Here is a 12,951-nt window from a genome sequence, read left to right as displayed (position 1 = left end):
GCTAGTGGGTATGCTACAGCTGCTTGTGACATTCTGAGAAGGTGGATATTTGCAAATAATACAGTTCACTTGACCCTCGCTGCCTGGCAATGAAAGAAAAACAATCTGAAGTACTTTCTTGGGGTTTTGGTAAGCACTATCCTTCTTTCCTGTGATTTCTGCAATGATCATTTAAGTGCTGGTAATAATTTGAGACAATTTTGTTTGAATAAGTTTTCATATGTGCAGCATTAGCCTAATAAAAAGGACAATCCAGACTTGACCTCAAATGCTGTTCTTTAGCTAACATGTCTGTAAAAGTAACATAAATCTTATAGTGACCAGGCAGAATAAGATGCAATAATATGTATGATATGCCCTGTATGCATTTTGTTGATCCTAATTGCTGTGAAGGGGGTGATGTGGAAAAATTCTTTAGGTTTTCACTTCCTAAAAGATTTTCTGAGAACATATAGCCCAAATGAAGCTCTATTTTTGTTGTCATTTCAAAGGGCCTGATTCTTTTGTCACCTACCCTGTATTTCCTTGACTTGAATGGATTTAATTTTGTTTTATGTAGGAAATGTCAACACACTCTCTTCATGGTATTCTCTTCTGGACTCTCAAAATCAAGAAGAGAGGATAATTCAAATCAGTTTGAGATAAATACCTGAGCTCAAGTGGTCCCTTTCAGACTTGATTGGCATTAAGTAGAAGGTCTGTCAAATCCTTTCTTAGTATAAACCAGTCAGATTACTTGTGATGTCTCCATCCCTACACTTCATGTGTTACTCTGTTTCCTCTGCTGCTCTGATCACTGCTGAGACTGATGGGATTTTTGTTGCTTTTATACCAAACTGAACAGCCCATCCACTGGGCCACCTGTCCCCTTAAGGGACTTCCTATGAAACAGTCTGTTGACCATAAGACTAACCACTAGTTTCTGAGTCAGGCTCATATGCATCACCACAGCATTTCAAAGGCCATGTTTAGAAAGTTAGTGTTTCTGGACTGGTGTTGCACTTAACAACTTACACATGGTAAATATTCAAACCCCCAAACTGAAAACCTTGAAGAGCACTCTGCAGATGCACAAGCCAGAGCTTCATGACTAAGAAGTCAGGAAGCACCAGGTGGACTGTTGTGACTGTCAGGCCACAGATCATGGTTAAAGACTGTAGGGGTGAGGTTCCCCACAGTCCAACACTGCACTCCTGAGGAGAGCAGAAGAAAAAGTGACATAGTCCACAGTAGGTGAGTTAAGAAGTGCTTTCAGCATATTGGCAAAGGTGTCATTTGGTTGAAACTTGTAGATCCCAGATTTTGTGGAACAGTCAAGTATATCAGTGCTCCAAAAAAAAGAAAAAAGCCTTTAGGAAGAGCAAAATGTTCATTAGACTTTTTACATGGTGAATTGTTACTGTTTGTAAGATGAAATAGCCTACTGGGGGAAAAAATAGGGGTTTAATTTTATGTTCTATATCTCTTTTCAAGACTGTTGTTAAGGGATGAAGGCAACCAACAACCACACTGTAAGGCATTGTGTAGCTGTGCCTTGAAATTTTTATTTCAAATGAAGATTGAATTTGAATTCTTATAATACAAGAGATGAAAGGCATTACTGTGTTGACTTCTACATCAACTCCTGCAGTAATGAAGAGTGGCAATCCAGGCTCTCTCACTGAACAAAAATTGGGTTTGCATGATGAAGTGTTTCGTTCAAGCTAAGGAGAGATGAGATATGAGATTTTTTACTTTCTGATGCCACAGGACATTCAGTGTCTTACTAGTTCAACAGGTTTTTGTCTCAACTGCTTGTCAGGGCCTGTATATTGCCTCCATTTTGTCTGGTAGCTGTTGGTAATTTAACCTGGGATTGTTCTCTTTTATTTGCAAATGGTCTCTGCCCTCCTCTGTTTAGAGTGTCACCCATAAGTGTCTGTGCAAGTGTGTGCTTATGCTTTAGTTATCCACAGAGCTCTATCTTGCAAGCACAGAAATCTGTCCATAAGGGCAGTGATATTTGTGAAGGTTTTGTGGGCATGTCTCTAAGGAAAGCCAAAAATATCTCATGGTCAGTTTCTGTGGGTTTCAGAATGCATATGAGAGGCTGAGAGTCAAACCTTGGGCTGGCAGATATTGGTTTATTCCAGTTGAGATCAACGGGCAGATAGAGGTTTGGCCCCAGGTGTTTTGAGCCTTTCCTTCCTTTTTAACTACAGCTCGTCTTATCACCCCCAAACTGTTTCAAGCCCATCAGCTTTTAACTGTGGGAAACAGTGAACAACTGAGTGAAACCCTGCCTGTTTGTGAGTGTCTGCACCACTTACACCTCAGCCCCACTTCCTTCTGGCAGTACCTGTTAGCAGCACATGGCCCTCAGCAAGCCTGCCCCATCTTTAGTGCACCAAAACCTCCTGGCAGGTGCAGGATAGCATTTGGGCTGAAGTGCCTGGCCTTTGACATTTCTTTTTCAGAAGGTAAAAGCTCTCTTTGGAGCTTTCAGTTATTTGCATTTTTTTTTCCTTTTTTTATTTATTTCTGAGCTATCTGTGAGGAGACAAGACTCACTCTGGGATTTTCAAACTTCAGGAAAGCTATAAGGCAGGAGGTTCTGCAAGCTGAAGTCTTTCCTTTTTATTTTTGTTCGATTTTATTACTCACTTACAACTTAATGTTAAAAATTCTTACCTATAAAATCTTAGTTCCAGTGGCATATTTTCTCCAAACACTAATTCATTTGTTTTCAGTATAGCTGAAGACTAAGTGAAGTATTTTTAGTTTTCTTTTTTATTTCTTTCACTTTCTTGATATTACAGAAGTAACATCACAGACATACTTTTGTTCTTCTTTTCATGCTCTTTGCACTGATGAAATAAAGCACTCTAAAAATGTGTAAAGCCTCTGAAATGTAGGAGTGGCTTAAAAAGTAAGATAGTTTTCTTTGTTTACAGTGATTTTAGAGTTTCTATTCATCAGAATTTGAAGCTCTATTTGTTCAATTCATGCTAAAAACATTTTTTTCTATACTGAGATCTAAAATGTTTCTGAAAGCACTTGAGGCCAGTAGTTACAAATGTAAAACAATTAAAAAACTCACAATTAAATTCTCACAACTATCAGTAGGTTTCTCAGGTTAATAAGCAGAAATTTTTCATCAAGACAAATTAAAAAAAAAAAACAAACCAAAAGGACAAGCAGTTTTATAGTCTATACTCAGCCTTACCAGTTTTACAAAAAGATAACTAGGGTACATTTAATTTTTAATTAACGTTAAAAAATAGGTTTTAGTTTAATCCAATTCTCGGGTTTACCTCAGTCTCTTGGTTTATACAGAAGTCTTAGCAGTGGCTATGTCTTCTGATTTCCCCAGATCTGGTCGTTCTGATTTGATATGCAAGTTCTATAATTTTATATGAGTCATTTCTCCTGAGGATTACAGTAATACTCCTTCATTGAGAAAACATCTTTTTGCCTCCTTCTACTGTAGCCATTTTAAGATTAGTAAGAAAAATTAATGTTAAATAAAAAAACTCACAGCAGTTATCTTTGCAGTGTCATAGAATCATTAAGGTTAGAAAAGACCTTTAGGAACACCAAATACAACCATTAACATATCACTGCCAAGTCCACCACTAAGCCATGTTCTCTAAGCACTACAACTACATATCTTTTAAATATCTTCAGGGTTGGTGCCTCCACCACTTTCCTGGGCAGCCAGTTCCAAGGCTAGACCACCCTTGCAGCAAATAAAATTTTCATAATGTTCAATCCAAAACTCCCCTGGCACAATTTGAGGTAATTTCATCTTGTCCTATAACTCATTACCTGGAAGAGGAGATTGACACTCACCTGGCTACAACTTCCTTTCAAGCTGCTGTATAGAGCAATAAGGTCCCCCCTGAACCTTATTGAACCTGAATCTAAATCTGGTGTTTCAGCACCTTAACGTTTTCTTGTAGTGAGGGGACCAAAACTGAACACAGGATTCGAGGTGGAACCCCACCATTGCTGAGTATGATCTCTGTCCTGGCTGTGCTGGACAGACTATTTCTGAGATAAGACAAGGTGCCATTGACCTTATTGGCCACCTGGACACACTGTCCAGGTAGAAAACATCCACAGCCTTTCCTTCATCCACTAAGCAGCTCACCTTATCATAGAAAGAGAGGAGCTGTCTTTCCCAAACCCATGCTGGGCCTGATCACCTGTTTGTCCTGTATGGGCTGTGTGATGACACTGAAGATGATCTGCTCCATCACCTCCCCTGGCACCAAGGTCAGGTTGACAGGCCTGTAGTTCACCAGATCTTATTTCTGATTTTTGCAGATGGGTGTTATATTTGCTAGCTTGCAGCCAACTGGGACCTTCCTGGTAAGCCAGGACTGATGATAAATGAAGGAAAATGGCTCTGTGAGCACTTCTGCCAGCTCCCTCAGTACCCTTGTGTGGACCCCATCCAGTTCCATTGACTTGTGTATGTCAAGGTGGTGTAGCAGGTTGCTGACCTGTTCTCCTTGGATTATGGGAGCTCCATTCTTCTCTCCATCCTTGACTTTCAATCTTAAGGAGCTGAGTGCCTGTGGATAACTTGTCTTAAAGTTTGAGGGAAAGAAGGCAAGAATTACCTGAGCCTTTTCCTTATCCTTTGTCACTATACTTCCCCCTGCATCCAGTAAAGGATGGAGATTTTCCTTATCCCTCCTTTTGGTACTGGTGCATTTATAAAAATATTTTTTTTATTGTCTTGTATGGCAGTAGCCAAATTAAATTCTAGTTGGTCTTTGGCTCTTCTAATTTTCCCCCTACACAACCTCATGACATCCCTTTAGTCCTTCTGAGTGGCCTGCTCCTTCTTCCAAAGGTCATAAAATCTCCTGTTTTCCTGAGCTCCAGCCAAAGCTCTCTGTTCATCCACGCTGGTTACCCTCAACCAGGGAGGTTGAGAGAGGTAATAACCTAGCAAGATGTTCACAGAAGTGTTTTTAGGTTGTCAGCACTGATTAGAGGCATTCTTGCAGTGTAAACATGAAAATATGTTCTGTCTGAGTCCCACCAATTTAATAAAGGACATGAGGGGTAATGAAGAGCACTCATTTTGATCTGGCTGAGAATGAAACCACAGTACTCTTTCCAGTGATAGCACAGTATATTTTTCTGCTCTTTCAGTCAGGAAGACAGCATTATGACTTTGTTGAGCCACGTTTAGTCATACACATTTTAGAAAAGGTGGAGTTTTTTCCTTTGATAAATGTTTTTTTCTGTTTATGAGAGAACACAAACGCTGTCTGCTTTCAGAATATTTAATGTTTCATGTTGGAAAGCAAATTAAAGATCTCCAAAGGTATAAAAATCCTACTGGATAACAACAAAGAAAACAAATTCTTATAGCACACAATATAGCCAGGGCTTGGAGAAAGACAGCAACACAGAAACATTGAGACTCACGTGATGCCAAATTATCAGCCACTCTCCTCTGTCCGTTCAACTGCAGACCAAATATTGTGGCTCTTCGTGGAGGGGACCTGAATTAAGATATATACAATTCAACCTTCTGGAATATAGTGCTTGAAACAAATATGACTCGGCAGATAGAGGGTGCAGTAAGCAAACTGAAATATCAAAAGAAAATTAAGAAGCTAAAACCAAAAAAATCCTTGACATATCACTAAAGGGTGAGAAACTCTCCACAGTATAGCAATTCTCTGTGCACAGAAACCTCACCTTCAATGATCTTTATAGACTATATTGTGTATATTATTTACATCTGATCTTTTAGTTAGTAAAACAAAAAAGCACCATCTGCCCAACCACACTTTCCTTCCAGGAAATTGAAATGAGAACGGATGTTGTCTTTCGTGCTTATTTTCATTCTTTATTTCATGTTTAACTCTTTGTACAGTCAGCATACACTGAAAAAGAAATACAAACCAACATATTCCTTAGACACTCTTTCCCAGTGCACACAGCAAAGGGAGAAGGAAAATTTTAAAAAAAGGCAGGCATAGAAACATCAAAAAAATCCAACCTGAAGTAGATTTCCTTGCACAGTTATCACAATTAGAAGATGGGGACATTCATTGCCTGTGTTCCTTGGCAGCTGTTTTTTCTTATAAGGTGTATTAGTCAAACAGATAGAAAGAAAACAACAGCACACAAGAATAGTTAATTAATCAAGGAGTCATCACTCCTTAGAATAAGATACATGCTCTACCTTTAGGATTTCTGAAATGTTAGGGGTAACAGAAAGCTCCATCTCTCCTCTCATTCCCCAGATAAGCAGGGTTATGTGTTTGTGCTTATGTATTTAAGTGTATATGTTAAAAAGGTGAAGAAGAAAGGCTTCCAGTTATATATTGATGTATAGGTATGGCAGTATGGCTACATAGACTGAGATGTTGTGGTAGCTGGAATTTTTATGGCAGTTCTCAAAAAATTCTTCAACATCTGCCTGTCCTATTTTTTTTTTCAATGTTGTTATTACTTATGTAGTTAAAATTAAGGAGCAACATGCCTATCAGGCATAAATAGTCAGGCTGCAATCATATTCTCCAGGGAACGCTGCTCTTCCCATATTCCTCTTACAGAAAGTATCTGTGTACATGCAGTTTAATCCCCATGTTTGTCTGATCATCTGTGAGCGTCTATGAAGTAAGGAGGGAGGATGATGAATTGTCTCAACCCTCCTCTCCACTCTGGGGTAGAAAGAGACAATTTTTGACAACCAGTTTACACGAGGATAGCCACAGATCAGCTCAAATCTACAAAATAACTTCAGCAGCTTACTACGAGCTGCTCCAGTGATTCACCAGTGTCATGCTTTGTCTTCACCTGTTTCCCCCTCTGTGTGCCTATGCATTAAGCACACCTCCTAGTGGTTGTGGCATGGGAGGCCAGAGATGGCTGCAAACACGAACACAGGGCTGCACTGAAAGAAGGGCAGCTGTGAATCCATGGACTGCTCCTTCCCCTTGCCCTTCTGGACTGTCTGCTTTCTCCTTGGCAGAAATACTAACTTGTCATGTACAATTACAGCCCAAGTTACCCTTCACAGTGTGCTCAGGGATTGGTTGCAATACTGAAAATTACCTACTATTAATTTTGGTGTTTTGTGAGAATTCTAATTGCAATCCCAAAAGGATTTCCACAAAATCCAAAAATTTATTCTGGTATCAGAAAAAGAGGACAGTTTTGAGAAAATGATAATGATCCATTTGTTTTCAGTGCCTGCTTTGTCCCAGCTGCCCTGTGTGACCTCAGATATTTCTTGGAGGGGTTTGTTTTTTTTTTGTTTTTTGTTTTTTTTTTTTTTGCCCAAATGGTTCAACACAGGTCCCAAAGAAAGACTTTAACAAGCAAAAAACAAGATATATTAGTGCAGATGTGAAACCATACATCACAAACTTACTGCTTGGAGTACCCATGCCAGATATATACCCAAGTCTCTGTTTCTCTGAGGCTTGGGTATATATCCTAAAATGTATTTTGAATCCTAAATCCTACAAAAAAGTATTTGAAATAAATTAGTCATCTCAGTACTTTTGAGATGTAGGTTCCTAGACCTTCATTCCCCATGTCTAAAATACAGATAATAGATGCTCTTCCTTACCCAGATGGCCTGAGGATATTCATTAATCACATTAAAATTGTGAGGTGCTCAGCTACTATAAATAGAGGAGTTTCATGATCTTCAAGATGGTGGTTACCTAGGAGATATATAGATCAACAACATAACCTTACTTTGCTTTGCCATTCCTTGGAGATAGCATGGCCATGCTTTTTAGTGATCAGCAACTTCCAGCTTTTACTGCTGCTCTGGCCAGTGCCAAAACCACAAGTAGAACACAGCTACAGAAGATATAAAAGCTGTGTTTTATAATTTGGTGACTTCCCCCCTCCTCTCTTTCCCATCACTGTAGAAAGTCTCAACTCTCTGCATTATCAATTAGTAGGCTTTAAAATGCCCTTTTGGAAATTTTAACATTTTTATTTTTAATTGGAAGAGTGCAAAGCAAAAAGCTTGCAAAGCTATCTGGTTCTATGCTGATCTTTAGCTCAATGATAAACAACTCTGCTCACTTAAATCAATTTTATGTAAAAACAACAGTGAAGGCTGAGTGTTTTGCATGTCGAGAACCTTTTTGATGGAGAAACTGTGCAGCAGAGGAAGCAGAGAATTGGATTGCCTGTTGAATTGGGATGTACCACTGTACTGAGAATTGCTCAGCTCTATGATATAGACCCTGAGCTGCTAACAGATATCCTTCTTTAGCTACAAGACTGTGCTTTTGGAGTAAAGAAGATCACAACTCCATCTGTACTGTTGCTGTGATGTACTGAGTGGGAGTTGTGTACAGGACAGTGAGAACTGTGAAGTTCGAAAGTGGCCATGGATTTATTATAAAGAGAACTCTCGAGCTGTTTGGTGGTGGTTTGTTTGGTTGTTTTTTTTTTTTTTAAGCTTATCTTGAATGAAGCTTTCAAAGTTTTTGATGTGCTCAGTTAACTATCTGAAAAATTGTTTTACTTCTTTTTTTTTTATACTTTTAGAGCTAAAAAGAATCCAAAGAGCAAATATACCATGTAATGTGGCTTTTTTTTTTAATGACACTTTCTGACTAGAAGTGGAAAACATCTGGTAAGAAAGACTAACAGTATGAGATTTATATGCCAGCATCCCAAACTCAGATGCTACCTTTTTGCAGGTTGACTATCACTGAGTTGGTAAACAAGGATATATCCTAAAGAAGTTCATAGAAAGTATCTGAAAGTCCTAGTTGAATTTTATGTTTCCAATGGAGAGTTTTAGAGATTTAAAGCCATTTAGAATGTTGATATGGGCATGGATCTGTTCTAATGATTTTTAACTCCTTATGGAAGAATGTAAGGAAGCATATCTGGACAAACCAACAGCTGGGCCATCCCAGTGCTCTGTCCCCAGGCACCACAACCTGTTACTGCTGTTTAGGGAAATCCCAAAATATGTAGCAGCACCTTGCCATCCAGTCCCATCCACAATGATTAGATTAGGGCTATTAGAGGGTACACCTTCACCTAATCCACTTAGCATCCCTTTATGGACCTGTGGTCTGTGATAAACCAGCCAGATTTAAAGCCCCTTAAAAAAAAATGAAATCTTCTGGGGGAAACCCTGGCAAGCTCCTTTAGTCTGTCAGCACTGCTGGGTGCAGCTTTAATGCAGGAGCTGCAGCCCCACGGTGCAGCTGGAGCGGTGGCAACGCCGCTGCCGTGTGAATGAGCTGTGCCAGCACCGCAGCGGCTGCGCCGCTCTGCGCACTGAGACACATCAATACTGAATATAGCGTGTTAGCAAAACAGAATGGAAATCTTTCAGGTGAAGAATGGCTTCACTGATTGCTTTGCTCCACCAGAATGGGGTGTGTTTTCAGGCATTCTGATAAATGTGTGCTATTTTTCAGCCATTCAGTGTGAAGTGCTGTAGGTTTCATATAAACTTTTATTGCTCACCACAGGCATGGAAGGATTGATTACATTGTTTGGGGATTTCCTAACTTCTGAGGCTGCCTCTTTAGCCAGCCTTAATACAGTGTAAGGAGGGAAAAAAATGCTGCAGTGCTACTCAGTAGCCTGCTTTCTACCTTTGCATTTTTAGGATCAGGCCTTCTGGTTTGGAGTGGGGTAGGCAACACCCAGCCTCATCCACATGACTTCTGATCATCTCTAATGCCTGAATGCAGCTGGATTGCTAGTGATGAATATTATGATGTTCTGCAGATATAGGCAATAAGAGACAGGATTTAGGGGTTAATTCATTTTAATACTTATACTTTGGTCAAAGGAAAAGGAAGCAGAAGATTGATTGTGGAATTGGGGTGCTGGTGGTGTCTCAAGCATACAAGACAATTTTGGTGAGTCTATGCTGAAATCTCTTTCATGTAGGGAAATCAAGGACAGCTGATAACTTTTTTGAGGCAAACAGCTTAATATACTCATGTGGCAACTCCACTGAATCCTAACAGTTAACTGTTAGTGAATTTGTAAAATACCTTAGGGTTTCTGAATCAGTTTCTAGAGATATCACCTCTCTCCAGTTGTGACTTAATGAACTAATCATGTTTCACCCATTCATTTTTGCATTTTCAGACCTCAGGGTTACTAGAACTCAGTTTTACCCGTTCTCATGTCACATATTCAATTGGGAAATTTGCTTTTCTTTATAATTTTTTTTTACTTTATCTCTAGGGACAAATATAAAACCCCAAATTTTTTTCCTGATCTAAATTTCTTTTAATTTTAGTAGGACTAGGTATAGCCCTCACAAAGCCAACAACCTGGATTTCAACTAAATGAGAACTTGAATCTACTCAAGTTGTACTGTAGTTTCATCCAGGTTTCTTCTCACTGGTATTATTAGCTATGAAGCACTCTAGTCTATTCTTGATTACTGGGAAAATGTAAGAAATATCTCCCTTAAAATGAATGTTGCATTCGTTGATAAAAATCTAGCAAAAGGAGACTGGTGCCCTAGGCATTATGAACAATATAGGCTTTCAATAAATAAATAATTCCATTCAATTAAAACAAGTGTCTTTCCTGATGTACCATAGTTTCTAATTTCTTTAATAAGCATTCTTGGGAGGTGTTTATCATAAGCGATCCTCAATGAAATCTTAAAGGAAGGTTCTGTCAGAAAGCAGAAGTTGTGATGTCATTTTTCTGCCAGGGTGAGTGGTGTAAAGCTCCAAGACAATTCCAGCTCAGAATAAGCTTGCAGAGTTGATGTTATGTATGGAAATTTGAGCTTGGACTGCACAGGTCCCTCTTTCCTGGAAATGCTTTGCTCAGAGAGACACAGTGGGCAAAGAACAAGATAAGGAGCTAGGGAAATATGTAAATCTTGTGCTACTGTGTCTACTGATGGCTTCAGTGGAGTGCAAGGACTCCACTGATGATGCACTAAAGTTGTTTGTAGCAGCTTGGCTAGCTCTGCACACTCCCAGACTCCCACCAGGGAAGCCACAACCACAGCCCAGCAGACACGACACTGAGCCAACTGGCTGTGCAATGGTCTGTTTGGGTCCCTGAGCCTCATATTTCCTACTGGCTAGCTGCCTCTGGAGGTTTAGCAACAGCCTCTGTGCACAGATATGGGGATAGAGTTTATGCTCTATCTACTGGCCTGAGAACAGAATTTTCCTCATACATTCCTGGCATCTTTATCGCCTTCCAACCTAATACTACACCCCTAACTCAATCCAAAATACAGGGTGACTCAACAGACTTGCATTAAAACCCCTGAGGGAGGTTCACCATTTTGTTTTTCTGCCTGAATAGATATGTGGGAGGGTAACAATGTGTTGAAAAGTGAGAACATTTAGGCACAGAATCTTCCCAAGAGTGAGTGCTCACACTGCCTACCAAAGCAGCTTGAGGGCAGAATCTGGCCCTTAAATATTATCAGACATCTGGGCAAACAAAAACAGTTTAGCTCAAACTGCCTCCATTTCTCCTGCTCAGAAAGACTTCAGTTGACAATGTCAATTTTTGAAAGTAAAGCCTGGGTGAGTGATCAGATTCTTACCCTTCATTTCCTCTGAAAGGAGATTTGTAGTCTCCCTTGAAACCAGTCAGCAACTCAAACTGAGATTTGCAGGATACAAACCAGACTTGTGCTAGTGCCCCAAAACTCAGATCTGGATCTAGGTTTCAAATGGTGAGACTGAGAATGGGGTAAGAAGCCACCTAATCCAAACCTATATAAATCTATTATCTCCATTTTTTTTTAACTTATCAATATACCACATTGATTTCAGCTTATAGAAATTCCTTTAGACATTTTTCATGATAGATTAATTTGACTTAGTCTCATCACTAGTTACTCCTCACATGCTGACTCACACAGGTGTCTGATATTTTGTACAGAAATTCTTCACACAGCCCTAAAGGAGAGTTCACCTCCACACTGTGCACTATGCTACAACGAGCAAAGGGGGAAAAGAAGAGAGAAAGGAAGCAGAGATGCAGAGAAAGTGGTGCTATTTCTTGCCATACAGAGTTGCCAAGTACTTTTCATTTACATAAATGACTTAATGATGATTGTATGATATTTAAAATTACTGCCACCCACCAGAGATGCCTTGAAACTTTTATCAATATGTCACTTTTACTATCTATTTGATTGTAAAAAATGCAGAGATGATTGGGAAAAACATAGCTTGTTGCCAGTCCCTAAAACCAAACTCTGTGACCCTTCTGGATTAAAATAAAAACGTAACAACAAAATACTTCTACTAGTATCAACATGATTTACATTTACATGAAGAAATAAGCTGTTTCACACAATGGAAACAAGTAATCAACTAGGACAAGAACTGTGACCAGCCTGGGACCTATCAAAGACCCCTCTGGACCTGGCAGGAATCTGCTTTTTCTATCTCAGGGACAATCTCCCTGCCATCCCCCCCAGGTCTAATTACCTTTTTAAATTCATATCTAGAGCCACAGGCTGCCTCATGGGATTAAGCACAGTATGCTTTGCAAATTGAAAATAAGATAGCTGTTAGAAATATATACTTGCCTCTATGATTACAGCAACAAACAATGACAAAACACTAATTTACATCTATTATAACGGTGAAACAAAGCCCAGGATTTTTTTTGTGTTATAGGCAAGAGATAAATCTGCAAAGGTGAGATTCTAAGAGGTGTAGGCTCTAATGAGGGAGATTCTCTTGCAGAACAGGTATCTGGCAGGATGACATCAACTCAAAGTTATGAGGATTCGGTATATCATTAAATTTATTTACCATAAAATGGATTGAGCTTATTTTTAATAGTAAAACTATTCATAAGGAGAGGAAGTTTAGATATATCTGTGGGTTGGATGGCATTTGTGTGGGGTGAAAAGTACAGAGCAGTTGCAACAGAAATCTAGTCATGCCTGGGTCTAGGATTTTTAGAGGTGCTTTATCTAATAGAAATGAATACAAC

The 12,951-nt window shown here is 39.3% G+C and overlaps 2 long non-coding RNA genes across 2 annotated transcripts in view; one reads left to right on the top strand and one right to left on the bottom strand.

Annotated features, from left to right (window-relative positions):
• The window catches only part of LOC143694262 (uncharacterized), a 153,691-nt gene that overhangs the window by 57,199 nt on the left and 83,541 nt on the right, over window positions 1-12,951 (top strand). The window lies entirely within an intron of this gene.
• Window positions 1-12,951, bottom strand: part of LOC143694246 (uncharacterized) — a 54,004-nt gene that overhangs the window by 13,412 nt on the left and 27,641 nt on the right. Inside the window, exon 2 of the long non-coding RNA XR_013182590.1 lies at window positions 5,428-5,504. This is a non-coding gene — a long non-coding RNA (uncharacterized LOC143694246). The remainder of the gene's footprint in view (window positions 1-5,427; window positions 5,505-12,951) is intronic.

This window comes from Agelaius phoeniceus, chromosome 6 (genome assembly GCF_051311805.1).
Source record: "Agelaius phoeniceus isolate bAgePho1 chromosome 6, bAgePho1.hap1, whole genome shotgun sequence".
Taxonomy (NCBI): domain Eukaryota; kingdom Metazoa; phylum Chordata; class Aves; order Passeriformes; family Icteridae; genus Agelaius; species Agelaius phoeniceus.
This window is presented reverse-complemented; position numbering and strand designations above follow the sequence as displayed.